Source organism: Mustela erminea, chromosome 4 (genome assembly GCF_009829155.1).
Source record: "Mustela erminea isolate mMusErm1 chromosome 4, mMusErm1.Pri, whole genome shotgun sequence".
NCBI lineage: Eukaryota > Metazoa > Chordata > Mammalia > Carnivora > Mustelidae > Mustela > Mustela erminea.
The window spans coordinates 124,840,511-124,858,802 of NC_045617.1; the positions used below are offsets into that span (position 1 = coordinate 124,840,511).

Here is an 18,292-nt window from a genome sequence, read left to right on the forward strand (position 1 = left end):
GTTGTTTCATGGCTAAATTGATCCCAACTCTAGCAGCCACCAGCTTGCTAGGGATTTACTTTGAACATTTCAATGATAAGTGACAAAGTCCTCATGTCTAAGTATATTATGTTGTGAGTTACATCCAGAGAATTTAGAAAGAGAAAAAGGAAAAAAGAACATACTGGTCAAGCTTTTTGTTTGTTTGTTTCAATGTTACACATTAGGTTACTGCCAGATGTTCACATTTCATCTTGCCTAAATAAAAATCTGTGTTCAAAAATGTCAATATCATTTAACAGCAAAAGCAATATAATTACAGTAGTCAATAAACATATAATAAGACACAGACATTTTCAGTCAGAAGAGGACTTACCAGAGTGTACCTTTTAGCAATTTAATAGTTAAATTAGGAAAATCTCCCACTTTTTTTTTTTTTACAACATCTGGTGAACAGTCTCTAATTTCTAGTTTTAGAGTGAAAAGCCACTGCGCAAACTCATTGCTATGAACAATTTGCCAGTTGTTTATCTTTATGCCAATCTTATACCCCATCAGACAAATATATTTCAAATGTGTTTTCTGCATTAAAAAACAAAACAAAACAAAAAACTAGCAACTTCAGATTTCCAGGCATGAAGTTAATGCTATTCAGTTTGCCAACTGTCTAAGATGTTTTAAGATGTCATCATCCTCTCAGCATAGTAAAATCAGTCACATGTTAAAGAAAAATGATTTAATGGCTCACCTTTCACTTCCACTTATCCATGTGGACAGTACACCTGGGGAAGGGAGATCAGAGGGTGGGACTGGATTATCTGCTTTATCTCAGCTTGTAGTTTCAATTTTCCCTTCTTCCCTGTGCTGGGACAGTTTAAGAGGTTCATCTGAATGATCTTAGGAACAGGTTTAAAAATACCTACCGACCCACAAGAATTGCTATTCCTTCCCACACTCATCAACGTCATCATAATGTACAGGATGGCAGTGAGCAGTACCAACAGCCTGAAATACTTATAGTATTCTGTATTTTCATCTACTTGCCAAGGACCCCTCTTAAATTTTTAAAAAAGGTTTTATGGCTGAATTAATTTACATGCCTGGTTTACCCAGGCAATATCAGGTTACATTTTGCTTTGAAATGTATGACATCAGTCATTGACATATATCAGAGGTCAAAACTTGAGTCTTTGTTGGAGCAACACCTTGTATTGATTAGATATATTTCTTTCAAGAAAGACAAAGTATGTACACATTCACAATACATATCTTCATAGAAACCACTGAATTTTAAAAGATAAGGTGTAGCTTCAGTTTATGGATGAGAAAATAAAGATCTTAATCTTTAGACCTAATTAAAGCAGAAAGGCAGATCTCTTTCTTCAGTGGGAAGAAAGTTGGGCTATAAGTCAAAGGACCAGAGTTACAGTTTCAATTTTGCCATTAGCTATGAGAAGTTGGACAAATCCCCTATTCTTTCAATACCTTTTCTCTAACTGTAAGTGAGAGTGAAATTTATTTTTGTGTCTTCAGAACTACATGTAGGTTCAGAGTTGCAGTCAGTACGTAGTTATATATTTTCTATAAAATTCTTTGAAAAAATATAATTGCATACATACTTACTGAGGAAAAGTCTTCTAAGAAAACAAAATTAGGCCTTGTTTTTATTGAAGGTACACTCTGATAGGCTGCTTATGCTGGGAGATAAGGTCCCTAAAGGGACTATTTGCGGAAACGTAGATTGTCAGTTTAAGGCTGATTTTTGTTCTGCTGACTGGGTTCTGAAAATGCGGACAAGAGTTTAATATGTAGATTTGGCAGAAATAACTTTTATAGGTAGAGAAGACAAACTGAGGAAAGGAACAACACTGCTTAGTGGGGACTTTGATTAAATTCCTTTTGGGCAGTGTACAACTTAGTTTTTGTTTGTTTTTAATAAAAGATTTTATTTATTTATTTGACAGAGAGAGAGAGATCACAAGGAGGCAGAGAAACAGAGGAAGTGGGGGAAGCAGACCCCCCGCCAAGCAGAGAGCCCGATCTGGGGCTCAATCCCAGGACCCTGGGATCATGACCCGAGCCGAAGGCAGAGGCTTAACCCACTGAGCTACCCAGGTGCCCACAACTTAGTTTTTTATCCATATCTCCATAGGTTCTGAGTGAACAATCCAGTTCTTATCTACATATTGTCCAGCTGGACTGCTATGAAGATAAGAGAAGTGCTGAGTGTGGTCTTAAGGTGGCATGGGTTTTTGGCTATGTTGCCCACTGGGGGCTTGCTTATAAATAAGTCAGGGGGAGGAAATTTCTGATTATAAACCTAAAGATAGCAAGATTAGCTACAGGGAGTGTCCTATTGTTGCTGTGAAACGAAAGATGACTTTTAAAATATTTCCATCATGTATTTAAATTCTTCATAATTTAAGTTTTATGCATGGGTAGCAAATGAAATAGATAGCTTTTTATTCAGATGCATCCTCTTTTAGTGTGTGGACAAATGCAAAGTCTTCAATTTTGCCTTCCAGTTTAAATATAACCTAGTAAGTGCACTTTACCTTAAAGAGCGAAAGAAGATAATTATGCATGTAGAAGCTGAGAACATAGCTATATATAATTTTAAAGAACTTGAGGTTTTATTGTAGCTTCCATTATGTAGTAAACACTATGTAAGTGTTAGCTATTATTCTATAACAAAGACTTTCTTGTCAAAAATATGAAATAAGAGAAAGACACCTTCCAGTTATAATTTATCTCAATTAAAATAAACAAAATCACCTAAGATTCTGATTTCATTGACCTGGACATTTTAGAGCTCCCTATTGATTTAATGTGCAGTGGAAGTGGACAACCACTGCCTTCAATAGATCCACAATTGTATTTTTTATTAAGAAATGAGAAGAGAAAGAGAAAAACATATATAAAAAACTGGTAACAGTTCTACTTCTGAAATATTTTCATTATGATAGTGATGGTTGGGGGATGGGCCATTGATTATATTTAACAAGAAATATGACAGAGTTAGGTTTGGATATTAAATATTTTATTTGCTCTGTTTATGCTCATTTAAGGCTTGCTTTTTCCTTATCATGCCAGTGGTCTAATGGGTTAACCTACTTTCTAGTTAGTCCAGATTGCATTTCTGTAGATGTAAGATCCACTTCCCTTGGCTATCGACCAAAAATCATGCTTTTTTGAAACATCAAAGTGCAAATCTATGTTTATTCCACAGGTAAATTATAGAAATCTCTGTGTTACTATTCTCATAGATGTGTATTGGTATGTCATTATTTTAATTAGCAATTCCCTAATCATATATGATGTTGAGAACCTTTTGTTTATTTGCCAACTTATTTGATGAGGTGCCTGTTCAGATTGTTTGCCCATTTTGTAATTGAGTCATTTGTTTATTTTCAGTGTTTGATATAGTGTTATTATAGTCATATGCTGCACCAGAGATGTCTAGACTTACTCATCCTATTTAACTGCAGCTCTGTGCCCTTTGACTAATATCTCCCCATTTCTCCCACCTCTTCATCTTTGGTATCCACCATTCTACTCTGTTTCTATGAGTTTGATGTTTGTTTTCTTATAATTGAGTTTTAAGATAACTGATAACAATCATTTATCAGATGTGTTTTACAAATATTTTCTCCCAGTCACTGGTTTATCTCTTCATTCTCTTAAGAGTATCTTTTGCTAAGGTTTTAAGTTTAATGAAGTCCTATTTTTCAACTTGTTCTTTCATGACAGTGCTTTTGGTATTGTATTTAAAATGTCATTGCCAAGCTCAAGGTTACTTAGATTTTCTCCTATATTGTCTTCTATGCGTTTTATAGTTTTGTATTTTGTTTTAGGTCTGTGATCTATTTTGAATTAATTGTTGTGAGAGGTGTAAATTCTGTGTCTAGATTCTTTTTTTGTTTTTGTTTTTTGTGGTTTTTTTTTTTTTTTTTGCACACAGATGTTTGGATTTTCCAGCAGCATTAGTTGAAAAGATTATCCTTCCTTTATTGAAATGTCTTTGCTCTTTTGTCAACTATTCATTGGCCGTGTAGTCTGTTCCATTAATCTAATCGTCTACTCTTCCACCAATACCACACTGTCTTGATTAATGTAGCTTTATAGTAAGCTTTTAGATTAAGTGGTATAAGTCCTCCAAATTTGTTCTTCAATATTGTGTTGACCATAGGTTTTTTTTTGTCTTTCTCCATAAAATTTTAAAAATACAATTGTCAATATCCATAGTTAATTTGAAAAGAACTGACATTTTAATTACATAAGTCTTCTTATCCATGGAGATAAGATATCTCTCAATTTACTTAGATTTTCTTTGATTTCTTTCATCAGTTTTATAGTTTTTCATGTATAGATCATGTATATATTTTGTTACATTTATACCTAGATTTTAATTTTTTAGGTGTTAATGTAAATGATGTGTTTTTAATATTAAATTCAAATAGTCATTGTTGGCATAAAGGAAAGCAATTGAATTTTGTGTATTAACATTGTATTCTGCAACCTTACTATAAATGCACATTAGTTCCAAAACAGTTTATTGGTTATTTTTTGTTGTTGGTGGTTGTTTTTTCTGTCAATTCTTTGGGATTGTCTACATAGACAATAGTATCTGCAAACAAAGGCAGTTTTTTTCTTCCTTCCCAAATTGTAAAGCTTATTTTTCCTTTTCTTATTTCATTGCATTAGCTAGGACTTCCAGTAGAATGTTCAATAAGTGTGGTGAGAGGAGATATTCTTGATTGTTTCCAGTCTTAAGTGGAAAGGATCTAGTTTCTCACCATTAGGTACGATATTAGCATGCATTTTTTATAGATGATCTTTATCAGATTGAAAATGTTCCCTTCTATAAATTCTTAATTAGAAAAGATGATACAGCTAATATACATGAGCATCTTCTAAGTTCATACCCCTCAATAAAGAACTATATATGATAAAATGTTTCTTTTACTTTTTCTGCATCCTTGATCCCTGCTCCAAATCCCAGTTATCATCTCAAAAGTGATAATATGCATATTAGTCCACACAATTTTCTACATGCTCATACATATAGCAGTTTGGGGATTATTGTTTGGTTTTCCTTCTTTTTTTTTTTAAATTTATTTGTTAAAAATTTTTTATTTATTTATCTGACAGACAGAGCAACAGGCAGAGAGAGAGGGGGAAGCAGGCTCCCCGCCGAGCAGAGACCTGATATGGGGCTTGATCCCAGGACCCTGGAATCAGACCTGAGCCGAAGGCAGAGGCTTAACCCACTGAGCCACCCAGACCCCCCCTGGTTTTCCTTCTTTTATGAATGAAATATGCTATGTAAAAACAAAATCTATTCACTGGTCATTATGCAGTAGGCATGATTCTACATATATTTGTGCTCTCAACCCTCAAAATACTACTTTTGAAGTCGATGCTATTATTATTCTTATTTTATAAGCAATAAACAGAAAAAAAGTTAAATATCTTCTTTCTATTAAACCAATAATGATCTTTCCAAGGTCAACAATGATCTCTCCATTTACTAACTTCCAATTCTCAATTCCCATCTTTTTCGATCTATGAACACTTGATAACCCCTTGGTTTCAAAGGAATCACTCTTTTCAAGCCTTTCTATTTTACTGGTCACTTTCAGTCTTTGCTGGTTCCATCTGTTATCACTGAATGAATGTTGGAATACTCCAGTTCTCACACTTTGGTTCTTTTCTTTTTTCTATCTACACTTATTCTCTTGGGTATCTCATCTAGTGTCCTGACTGAATACCATCCATATGCTGATCACTCCTGAATTTACACTTCTGACTATAAGCTCTTTTTGAAATTGATTTTTATATATTCAGTTGCATACTCCATGTATCTGGTTGATTTTCAATAGACAAGTAAAACTCAACATGCTTAGAATTAAATCCCTCATATTTTACCTCCAACTGCTCCACCTACAATTCCTTTCAAGTTGTTAAAACTAAATATTCTGCAAGTGCATTTAACTGGTAGACTCTAATATATAACAGTACCCCAAATTCAAAGAAAGTGTGGAAAAATTGTTCTTTATTTTATATACTGTCCAAATAGAATGTGCCATAAAAGGAGGTTGAGAGAGCCAAACCAAGTATTTGCCACCATCAGTTTCCTTATTTATTTAAAAAGAAAAGTACATTTGAGAATTTTAGAATTTATTAATTTATGCCCTTATTTTTAAAAAATTTTTAAATTTTTTATTTCTTTTCAGCGTAACAGTATTCATTGTTTTTGCACCACACCCAGTGCTCCATGCAATCCGTGCCCTCTCTAATACCCACCACCTGGTTCCCCAACCTCCCACCCCCCACCCCTTCAAAACTTTCAGATTGTTTTTCAGAATCCATAGTTTCTCATGGTTCAGCTCCCCTTCCAATTTCCCTCAACTCCCTTCTCCTCTCCATCTCTCCTTGTCCTCCATGCTATTTGTTATGCTCCACAAATAAGTGAAACCATATGATAATTGACTCTCTCTGCTTGACTTATTTCACTCAGCATAATCTCTTCCAGTCCCATCGATGTTGCTACAAAAGTTGGGTATTCATCCTTTCTGATGGAGGCATAATACTCCATAGTGTATATGGACCACATCTTCCTTATCCATTCGTCCGTTGAAGGGCATCTTGGTTCTTTCCATAGTTTGGCGACCATGGCCATTGGTGCTTTGAACATTGGGGTACAGATGGCCCTTCTTTTCACGACATCTGTATCTTTGGGGTAAATACCCAGTAGTGCAATGGCAGGGTCATAGGGAAGCTCTATTTTTAATTTCTTGAGGAATCTCCACACTGTTCTCCAAAGTGGCTGCACCAACTTGCATTCCTACCAACAGTGTGAGGGTTCCCCTTTCTCCACATCCTCTCCAACACATGTTGTTTCCTGTCTTGCTAATTTTGGTCATTCTAACTGGTGTAAGGTGATATCTCAATGTGGTTTTAATTGGAATCTCCCTGATGGCTAGTGATGATGAACATTTTTTTCATGTGTCTGATAGCCATTTGTATGTCTTTATTGGAGAAGTGTCTGTTCATATCTTCTGCCCATTTTTTGACATGATTATCTGTTTTGTGTGTGTTGAGTTTGAGGAGTTCTTTATAGATTCTGGATATCAACCTTTTGTCTGTACTGTCACTTGCAAATATCTTCTCCCATTTCGTGGGTTGCCTCTTTGTTTTGTTGACTGATTCCTTTGCTGTGCAGAAGTTTTTGATCTTGATGAAGTCCCAAAAATTTATCTTTGCTTTTGTTTCCTTTGCCTTTGGAGACATATCTTGAAAGAAGTTGCTGTGGCTGATATTGAAGAGGTTACTGCCTATGTTCTCCTCTAGGATTCTGATGGATTCCTGTCTCACGTTGAGGTCTTTTATCCATTTTGAGTTTATCTTTGTGTACAGTGTAAGAGAATGGTAGAGTTTCATTCTTCTACATATAGCCTCCCAGTTTTCCCAGAACTATTTATTGAAGAGACTGTCTTTTTTTCACTGTATATTTTTTCCTCTTTTGTCGAAGTTTATTTGACCATAGAGTTGAGGGTCCATATCTGGGCTCTCTACTCTGTTCCACTGGTCTATGTGTCTGTTGTTATGCCAGTCCATGCTGTCTTGGTGATCACAGCTTTGTAGTAAAGCTTGAAATCAGGTAACATGATGCCCCCAGTTTTATTTTTGTTTTTCAACATTTCCTTAGTGATTCAGGGTCTCTTCTGATTCCATACAAAATTTTGGATTATTTGCTCCAGCTCTTTGAAAAATACCAGTGGTATTTTGATCAGAATGGCATTAAAAGTATAAATTGCTCTAGGCAGTATAGACATTTTAACAATGTTTATTCTTCCGATCCAAGAGCATGGAATGGTCTTCCATCTTTTTGTGTCTTCTTCAGTTTCTTTCATGTGTGTTCTGTAGTTCCTCGAGTACAGCTCCTTTACCTCTTTGGCTAGGTTTATTCCCATAAAACCTCTTATGGTTCTTGGTGCTATAATGCCCTTATTTTTAATTTGCTTTGCTTTTCTTAGATTTATTATAATGTTCTAATTTTTTAAAAAAGATTTTATTTATGTATGTGAGAAAATGAGAGAGAGAGCATGAAAGGGGAGAAGGTCAGAGGAAGAAACAGATTCTGTGCTGTGGGACTCAATCCTGGGACTCCAGGATCATGACCTGAACTGAAGGCAGTTGCTTAACCAACTGAGCCACCCAGGTGCCTTCTTCTAATTTTTTTTTTTAATTTTTAAATTTATTTGTTAGAGAGAGAGGGAGACAGCACGAACATAGGCAGACAGAGTGGCAGGCTAGAGGCAGAGGGAGAAGCAGGCTCCCTGCTGAGCAAGGAGCCTGATGTGGGACTCGATCCCAGGATGCTGAGATAATGACTTGAGCCGAAGGCAGCCACTTAACCAACTGAGCTACCCAGGCATCCCTTCTAAATTTTTAAAAAAGTAATCTCTGTGGCCAACATGGGGCTTGAACTCGACCCTGAGATCAAGAGTCACATGCTCTACTGACTGAGTAAGCCAGGAACCCCTTCTTCTAAGATTTTAAATTGGATTCTTTATATATAGATTTTTATCTTTCTTATCCTCACATGTATATTTAGGGCTATTAATTTTTCTCTGAGCACTGATCATTTGTAGCCCATATATTCAGAGTGTTTCTATGATAATTTCTAATTTTGTCTATAATTTCATGAAACGTTAATAGCTATACTTCAATTTCAATTTTTATTTCTCTCCAAACAAAGAACTGTTTAGAGTTCTAAACTTTTCAGGTGATGGGGTTTTTTGTTTCATGTATTGTTATTAATGTATAGTTTTATTTCATTTTGGTCAGAGAATGATGTCTGTATTATTTATACTTTAAAAAATTTTTGATGAGTTTTTATGATCTAGTATGTAGCCAATTTTATGAATGTCCATGTATCTGTGGAAATAAGATGAATTGTTTCTTTCAGGGCCTATAATCGACCAAATATCTATATATATACATCTCATTATATTAATCAGATCTTTCCATGTTTTTTATCATTTCATCTGTACTGAATTGAGGCATGTAAAATAAAGTTTCCTGCATTTCCGTATATTTCTTTTTAGCGTCAATATATCATTTGATTTATGAAAGCAGATGCTATATTATTTGATGTGTATAATTTAATAAATTTACCTTTGTCTAACTTAATACTTTTGCTCTGAAATCAATCTTAAATAATATTAAATGGGGGTGCCTGGGCGGCTCAGTGGGTTAAAGCCTCTGCCTTTGGCTCAGGTCATGATTCCAGGGTCCTGGGATCGAGCCCCATGTCGGGCTCTCTGGTCTGCGAGGAGCCTACTTTCTCCTCTCTCTCTCTGCCTGCCTCTCTGCCTACTTGTGATCTCTGTCTGTCAAATAAATAAATAAAATTTATTAAAAAAATAATATTAAATGAACAACTTCTTTTTTGTTTTTTATTATTTGCCTAATATCCTTTTGCCATCATTGTATTTTGAATATTTAGATTATATATGGCATAATGTTGGATTTTGCTTTATTGTATACTTTGTAAGTCTGTTTCCATTGTATTAAGAATGTCTTGGTCATTTGTGTTTGTTCACACAATCCTTTGCCAGTTCTGATGTGCCACCATATTGAACACTATATCTTTTATTTTAATTTTTTTTTCATAAATGGCTTATATTTTCCTCATCCTTTTTTTTTTTTTTACTATTTCTTCTTTTTAAAAAAAAACTTTAATTTATTTTCAGCATAACAGTATTCATTGTTTTTGCACACCCAGTGCTCCATGCAATCTGTGACCTCTCCAATACCCACCACCTGGTAACTATTTCTTCTGATAACTTGAGTGGTTTACACAATATCCTTTGATTTCCCTCTTTGAGCAATATTATAATTAATGTTTTCCTATCTCACCTTGCCCTTTTCTCCCTCTACTATTCAATTTTAATTGTTTGATTCTTCCTGATGTTATTTTTATATCTTTAAATATATTTCTATCTTTGTTATTTGATTCATCAACACCAAGTGCATAATTGTATATCCAAGAGTAAGACGTTAAGGATGAAATTGTCAAATTTTTACTTTTTTTTTGCACCTTTTTTTCCCCTTCTCACATCTTTTGTAGTATTACTTCTATATAGATATGATTCATAAAGTTTACTGTATTCAACCCACACTTATTCTAATCTTATTTCTGCAGTTTGATACATTTAGTGTTCACTGCTTCATTTTGGCCAAAATCCATCCATTAATAATTTTTTTAGTAAGAAATAATGGAAACTGCATTTGTACATGTTCGTGAAAGTTTGCCGTTGTACATTTTATGTAAATGAATGTTTAGTTGACTGTAAAATTCTTGAACTACCATTCATGTGTATTGTTTTTAAGATTTTATTTATTAAACAGACAGAGAGAGAGACAGCAAGAGAGGGAACACAAGCAGGGAGAGTGGGAAAGAGAGAATTAGGCTTTCTACTGAGCAGGGAGTCTGAGGTGGGTCTTGATTCCAGGACCCTGATATCATCACCCTAACCGAAGGCAGACACCTAACAACTGAACCACCCAGGCACCCCTTGAATTATATACTTTTAATTATAAGATAATCTAAATAAAGTTAAAAATATAGAGAAAAACAAAATAAAATTGTCCATATCTGCACCCAGCTTTACCAAATCATATAGTTTTACCATGTTTGCCTTAGTTATATTTTATCCCATTATTTTATTTTATTTATTTTTTAAAATTTTATTGTATTTTTTCAGTGTTCCAAGATTCAAGATTATGCATCACACCCAGTGTTCCATGCACTATGTGCCCTCCTTAATACCCACCACTGGGCTCATCCAACACCCACCACCCTCCCTCCCAAAACCCTGTTTGTTTCTCAGTGTCCACATTCTCTCATGGTTCATCTCCCCCTCCAATTTCCCCCAATTCATTTTTCCCTTCCTTCTCCTAATGTCCTCCATGTTATTCCTTATGCTCCACAAGTAAGGGAAACCATATGATAATTGACTTTCTCTGCTTGACTTATTTCACTCAGCAAAATCTCCAGTCCCATCCATGGGGATACAAAAGTTGGGTATTTATCTTTTCTAATGGAGGCATGATATTCTATTGTGTATATGAACCATATCTTCTCTATCCATTTGTGTGTTCAACGGCATCTTGGCTCTTCCCACAGTTTGGCGATTGTGGCCATTACTGCTATGAACACTGGGGTAAAGATGGCCCTTCTTTTCATGATATCTGTATCCTTGGGGTAAATACCAAGTAGTGCAATTGCTGGGTGAGAGGGTAGCTCCATTTTTTATTTCCTAAGGAATCTCCACACTGTTTTCCAAAGTGGCTGCATCAAGTTGCATTCCCACCAAGAGTATAGGAGGGTTCCCCTTTCTCCACATCCTCTCCAACACTTATGCTTACTGTCTTGTTAATTTTGGGCATTCTAACTGGTGTAAGGTGGTATCTCAGTGTGGTTTTGATTTCAATTTCCCTGATGGCTAATGATGATGAACATTTTTTCATGTGTCTTTTAGCCATTTGTATGTCTTCTTTGGAGCAGTGTCTATTCCTGTCTTCTGCCCATTTTGTGACGTGATTATCTGTTTTTTGGATGTTGAGTTTAAGGAGAGGGGGGTGGGGTTATGGACACTGGGGAAGGTATGAGCTATGGTGAGTGCTGTGAAGTGTGTAAACCTGGCGATTCACAGACCTGTACCCCTGGGGATAAAAATAAATTATATGTTAATAAAAAATATATAAAATTTAATTAAAAAAAGAATAATTGAAGAAAAGAAACAAAAACAAAACAAAAAAATACAAAAACAAAGAGGCAACCCACGGAATGGGAAAAGATATTCGCAAATGACACTATAGACAAATGGCTGATATCCAAGATCTATAAAGAACTCCTTAAACTTAAACATTTTAATCAACATATATGTAAATAATACATAGGTAGTGATGAGGGAGCAGGAGGCTGGCTGAGGACAAAGCAAAAGCTGGCGCCTTGCACCCCCTCTTCACCCGCTCCCCTCCATATGTGTAGCATTCCTTAGGCACCCCTGACCACAATAAAATGATAAATAGTTAACTTGCAGGGATCACAATCCTGCAGAACAGGAATCTCCCTTGCTCTACAGATGTCCTAGAGACCTAAACAGGGAGGTTACCTTATCAATAGCACAAATTTCCAGAGGCAAATAACTCTTGGTTCCTGAAGCCTTAATGTCTCCCTCCCACCATTAACTGGAGGAGACTGAGGTAGAAGGGAATGTAAATGGTAGCCAGATCATAATGCCCCACCAAGAATCTCCCAACTATCTTGATGTTAGTGCCTGACCTAAAGACGACATTGATCAAGCCATAAGGGCAAGGACTACCCCCCCCCCCGGCACCTTGTAGGCCCTCCCTAACATGTGAGAACTCTGTTGAAATCTCCCATCCCTTCACCACCTCCCCCCAACCGCGGGGTATATAACATGCCTACCCTCACAACCTGGGGCAGCAGCTCTTCCTGCCCACGGGTCCTGTCCCCGTGCTTTAATAAACCACCATTTTGCACCAACGACGTCTTAAGAATTCTTTCTTTAGTCGTCGGCTCCGAACCTCCTCACCCCACCGAACCTGACTTAGGTTCTGGGACTTCATCAGGTAGTATTTAGCATGTTATCAAATTTTATATAAGTACTATTGATGAGGGAACAGAAGGCTGGCTGAGGACAAAGCAAAAGGCTGACACCTTGCAATCTTCCCCCACCCCCATTCTTGGTGGGACATACATGACATTCTTTAGGAATCTCCCAACTATCTTAATGTTAATAGCTTTCCAAAAGGGAAAAACAGCCTTGATGCTGGCAAGGCCTCAGGTCTCCAATACTTGTAGATCCTCTTTAGCATATGAAAGTTCTATTGAAACCTCCCTTTCCCCTATCTTCCCCCAACTCCATGGTACATAACCTGCCACCCCTCAACAACTCCAAGGCAACATCTCTTCCTGCCCATGGGTCCTGTCCCCATGGATTAATAAATCACCTTTTTGCACCAGAGACATCTTAAGAATTCTTTCTTAGCCATCAGCTCTGGACCTTGCCCCACCGAACCTCACCTATATTCTAGAACTTCATCATTATCATAAGACAGATATTATTCTATATCTTGTTTTCCTTCAACATTACTTTGTTTTAGGTTTGTTCACATTGATGAGGGAGCAGGAGGCTGGCTGAGGACAGAGCAAAAGCTGGCCCCTTGCACCCCCTCTCCACCTGCTCCCCTCAGGCACCCCAGACTGCCATAAAACTATAAATAGTTAACTTGCAGGGATTGCAATCCTGCAGAACAGGAATCTTCCTTGCTCTACAGATGTCCTAGAGATCTAAACAAGGAGGTTACCTTATCAATAGCACAAATTTCCAGAGGCAAATAACTCTCAGTTCCTGAAGCCCTAATGTCTCCCTCCCACCATAAACTGGAATAGGCTGAGGTAGAAGGGAATGTAAATGATAGCAGGATCATAATACCCCACCAAGAATCTCCCAACTATCTTGATGTTAATGCCTGACCTAAAGAGGACATTGATCAAGCCATTAAGGCAAGGCCTCCCTTGCTGCCCCCCCCCCCCCCCCCCCCGCACCTTGTAGGCCCTCCTTAACATGTGAAAACTCCTCTTGAAACCTCCCTTCTCCACACCTTCCCCCAAAGGCAAGGTATATAACCTGCCATCCCTCACAACCCAGGGCAGCAGCTCTTCCTGCCCACAGGTCCTGTCCCCGTGCTTTAATAAACCACCATTTTGCACCAAAGATATCTCAAGAATTCTTTCTTGGTGATCGGCTCCGGACCTCAGCCCACCGAACCTCACCTAGGTTCTAGAACTTCATCAACATCAATACATGTACTGTATATGCCATAATTTACTTTATTATCCTTTTTCCATTAAAATACCATAATGTAAAAAATACTGTAATGAACATTCTTGCAGTCTCCTTATAAATATGTGAACTTTTTTTCTTGATTTTAGCCAGAAGCGGAATTGCTGGGGTTTAGGATATACACATCCTCATTATTTAATAGATATTGTCATATTTCTTTCAAAGCAATTTAATATTTTATATTTCAACCAGCATTATATGTGTATTTTAGTACTTCCTATCTTTCCAATGCTTAAGATAGACAAATTTCAAATTTTTGTTTTATCAGAGGTGGAACTTGCACTTATGTTTCTCCTTAACTGCTTTTGAGTGATTTCTTTTAATAATTTTTTCCCTTTTTTGGAGCAATTTTTGTCAGATTGTGATATCAGCATTCGTTGGAATGATAACGAATCTGGCAGGTCCTCTTTAGCATATGAAAGTTCTTTGGAAACCTCCCTTTTCCCTTACCTCCCCCAATCTCATATAATCAGCCACCCCTCACAAGGAGTACTCTTGGGTCCTGTCCCTGTGCTTCAATAAACCACTATTTTGTACCAAAGATGTCTTGAGAATTCTTTCTTGGTCATTGGCTCTGGACCTCACCCCACTGAACCTCACCTATATTCCAAAACCACATTACTTCTTCTTGATTAAGCATTTCCCCTTCCTTCTCCATTTTAGGCAGACTACTTAACTCACCAGAACGTGACTTTTTTATTTTTTTAATTAAGATTTTTCTTATGAAACTTTTTTCTAGTTCTGTGAGAGTTTAAATAGAAGTGTATGCACTTTGAATAACGTTTGAAATGATGTAGTGGTGAAATGGTTTGGACCTGTTTCATTTATACGAGAAGATTGATTTTTGAAAGCTTTCTCAATTGAGTTTGTGTTTTACCCACATACGCATTTCTATCTCTTAACGGGGTGACTGTCTCATAGTAGGCACTGTGTATGTTTGATTATAATGTAGTGATCTACCTTCAGGCATAGGAACATCTTTTCTTACTCTTATTATTGCCTAAAATTCAACAATTATATCACTTTGATCTAATTAAAAAAAAAATCATTCTCCCCTGTGAAATGATAATGATGAGGGAGCAGAAGGCTGGTAGAAGACAAAGGATAAACTGACACCCTGCAACCTCCTCCCACCCCCACTCCTGCTTGGACATGTGTGACATTCTTCCAGGAATCTCCCAAAATCTTAATGTTAATGCCTTGCTAGAGGGGAAAAACAACATTAACTTGACAATGGCAAGGCCTCCAGTATCTGGCAGGTCTTCTTTAACATATGAAAGTTCTTTGGAAACCTCCCTTTTCCCTTACCTCCCCCAATCTCATATAATCAGCCACCCCTCACAAGGAGTACTCTTGGGTCCTGTCCCTGTGCTTCAATAAACCACTATTTTGTACCAAAGATGTCTTGAGAATTCTTTCTTGGTCATTGGCTCTGGACCTCACCCCACTGAACCTCACCTATATTCCAAAACCACATTACTTCTTCTTGATTAAGCATTTCCCCTTCCTTCTCCATTTTAGGCAGACTACTTAACTCACCAGAACGTGACTTTTTTTTTTTTAATTAAGATTTTTCTTATTTATTTGAGGGAGACTGCAGAGTGGGAGAGAACACATGAGCTTGGGGGAAGGGCAGAAGGAGAGGGAAAAGCAGGGTCCTCACTGACCAAGGATCCTGACGGGGGCTTGATCCCAGGACCCTGGGATGATGACCTGAGCTGAAGGCAGATGATTAACTGACTGAGCCACCCAGGCACCCCTCAGAAAATGACTTCCTAAAGCCAAATTATTATAATTCACAATAAAAACTAACTTTCATTTAGAAGATTTTTAAAAAGAATGTCATACTGAAAATTTTTACATGTGCTTCCTACTGAAAAAATAAGAACACTGTTTTCATTGTACTGAAGTTTTTGGTCAGCTTCTTCTTTTCTAAATAGAATCCAGTGAATTATTTTATCTCATCGACTTTAAAACCACTATATGGCCATTTCAAAGCCAGAAAATAGTTCTATCCCAAGGAGATGGCACTAAAAACAATTCCTCTGTGGTGGTTAACCCACCCAGTGAATACTATCTCCTTTATGCACTTGTACAATGTAAAAAAACACCTGGAGTCAACAGCATGAGTTACTCATAAACACACATGAATTGATCAGATTAGCCAGTCTCTGACAACAATGATGGTTCTAGGGAAACAACATAGGAGAGGTCAACATGTCTTCACTAATAGGACATGTTTGCAACTAAAATTCTAAGAAAGCTGAATCACCTTTTGGTTGTCTTTGTCAGAGCATTTGAGGACTGTGGGGGTCTTGATGGGAGAGCAGTGAAGTGGAGTGAGAGGAAAGCAGCAGTGACAGCAGCCCCCTATTTCCCGTGAACCACTTCACCTTGTTGTCTTGCTCTGGGTGGGGATTTTCTAGTGATTTGTTAAGGGAAGTTTCTGTTTCACAATGTTCTGGGTATCTTTTGGGGGGCCTCCAGGTCCTCTGTCTACACTTCTCCCTGCTGCCCTCTTAGTGCCATCTGCTCTGTGTAAAGGGGATTGCTGTGAAAACACCAGAAGAGTGAGGTTGGGATATTAATCCTCCATCTCCATAAGGACCACACGATTTGGCTGCATCACTCTGTCAATGCCACAACTCTATGTGACTCTCTCCATATAACTATTCTTTCTGCCTTCCTGTAATAGAACTTGCTCCTTCAAGTCTAAGAGTGATAATGTCTCCCTGCTGTTGTAATGTTGAAATGAGATACTTCACTGTCCCTCATGGGTTTCTCTGAATGCTTCCCATGCCAGTCATCTGTCTATTTATCTATTTATCAATTATCTATCAATCATCTCTCTATCTAATCATTTATTTATCTATTAATCATTGATCATCTATATATCTCTGTTTTTATTCAGATATTTTGAAATAGTTCCTTTATTAAACTGTCCTCAGTTACTCCATTTGAGAGTAAAATGTATAACATCTAACTGAACTGACATAGTCATTGGTACCAGAAATGGCTCTGGGGGAAAAAACAAACCTCAAAATGTAATTCTGATATTGGTTTGCTCATAGAAGAGGTATTACAGTAATTTGCTAGGAGGAAGTAAGACACTCGTCTATTGTAGCATGTTGTGACATCACAGTTATTCAAATTCCCAGCAGTGGCACAAGATGAAGTACAGGTGGAGGACTAGCAATAGGGAGATCAAATAGCCCCGGTAACTATGGCAACAGTGATACTGAGGTCTGCTGGCTATTTCTGTTGGCATGAGAAAATGTAAGAAGAGACAAGAAGAAATCGAAGATTGTGATTATTATTACTGTTTACTCAGAACACACTCAGACAGAAAGCTTATAGGCTTTATAGAAGTTAACATTCTACAGTCACACAGACATGGCTGAGATACCAACCATGGGTGACTGATGATGTATGGGTTGCAGAGTTGCAGTGTCAGTAGATGTATAGGCTTATAGCTCTTACTCTGAGATAATGGCACTGGTGGGGCAGAAGTGGGACCAAGATAAGGAAAGGGCCATTTGAGCAGACATAGAAAAGACTAAGATGTTTAAACCTCCAAATCACCCTGAACCTTTGCCATTAGGTAACCCCTTCCCATACATTATTAATACCCTCCATGAAGGTACCCAGGGAATTTGGCAATAAAAGGATATTGATTCTCCTTAGCTGTGTGTTTCTATCAATGCTGCTTGCCTCCAGGCCCATAAGAGAGTTAGAAACCAATAGGACTCAGATGGAGGATAAAAAACCCATTTTTGTAGGGGATCCTCCAAATAGTTACAATATCTTGCCAGTTTTTATCTGCTGGAGCTTGGGGAGCCTATTTTGGAATATATTCCAAGGGTTTTAGATCAATAAAAATGAAGTATAAGGGTTAACTCGGCTATATTTATTGTAATAGAGGTATACATTTATGATTTGGAATTTCATATGTTGGCTTGAGTCTACAGGGTTGACTAATTGAAGCCTGGACTCAATGGTGACCTAGAGTCTGGGAGGTTCAAATACTCTCCTGATAGCTTAGGAAAATAGAAAAGTTGAATGCACCTATTAAGTACAACTTGACTAGTTAGCTTCTAATCAGATCCCTTTCCTACTCCTTCTCCCCCTCCCCTTCCCTGGCAGGGCCTAGAGGACATTCCCTTAAGGAGGTATTCCACCAGCAAAGGAGCACCAGCATCTTTGAAAAGCTCTATGGGTCTGACATCTATAGGACAGAGATGATGATGGAAGATGTTGCACCTAGAAGTGACAGATGTCAGTTGGTGGTGTTTAAGTGGCAGAGGCAAGGTGAACAGAATTACCATAATAAGACATGGGAAGAATGGTAATCATGGATCTGATGAAGT

The 18,292-nt window shown here is 37.3% G+C and overlaps 1 long non-coding RNA gene across 1 annotated transcript in view; it reads right to left on the reverse strand.

Annotated features, from left to right (window-relative positions):
• Window positions 1–1,608: 1,608 nt before the first annotated feature.
• LOC116587838 overlaps window positions 1,609–18,292 on the reverse strand; it is a 59,965-nt gene continuing 43,281 nt past the window's right edge. Inside the window, exon 3 of the long non-coding RNA XR_004284665.1 lies at window positions 1,609–1,760. This is a non-coding gene — a long non-coding RNA (uncharacterized LOC116587838). The remainder of the gene's footprint in view (window positions 1,761–18,292) is intronic.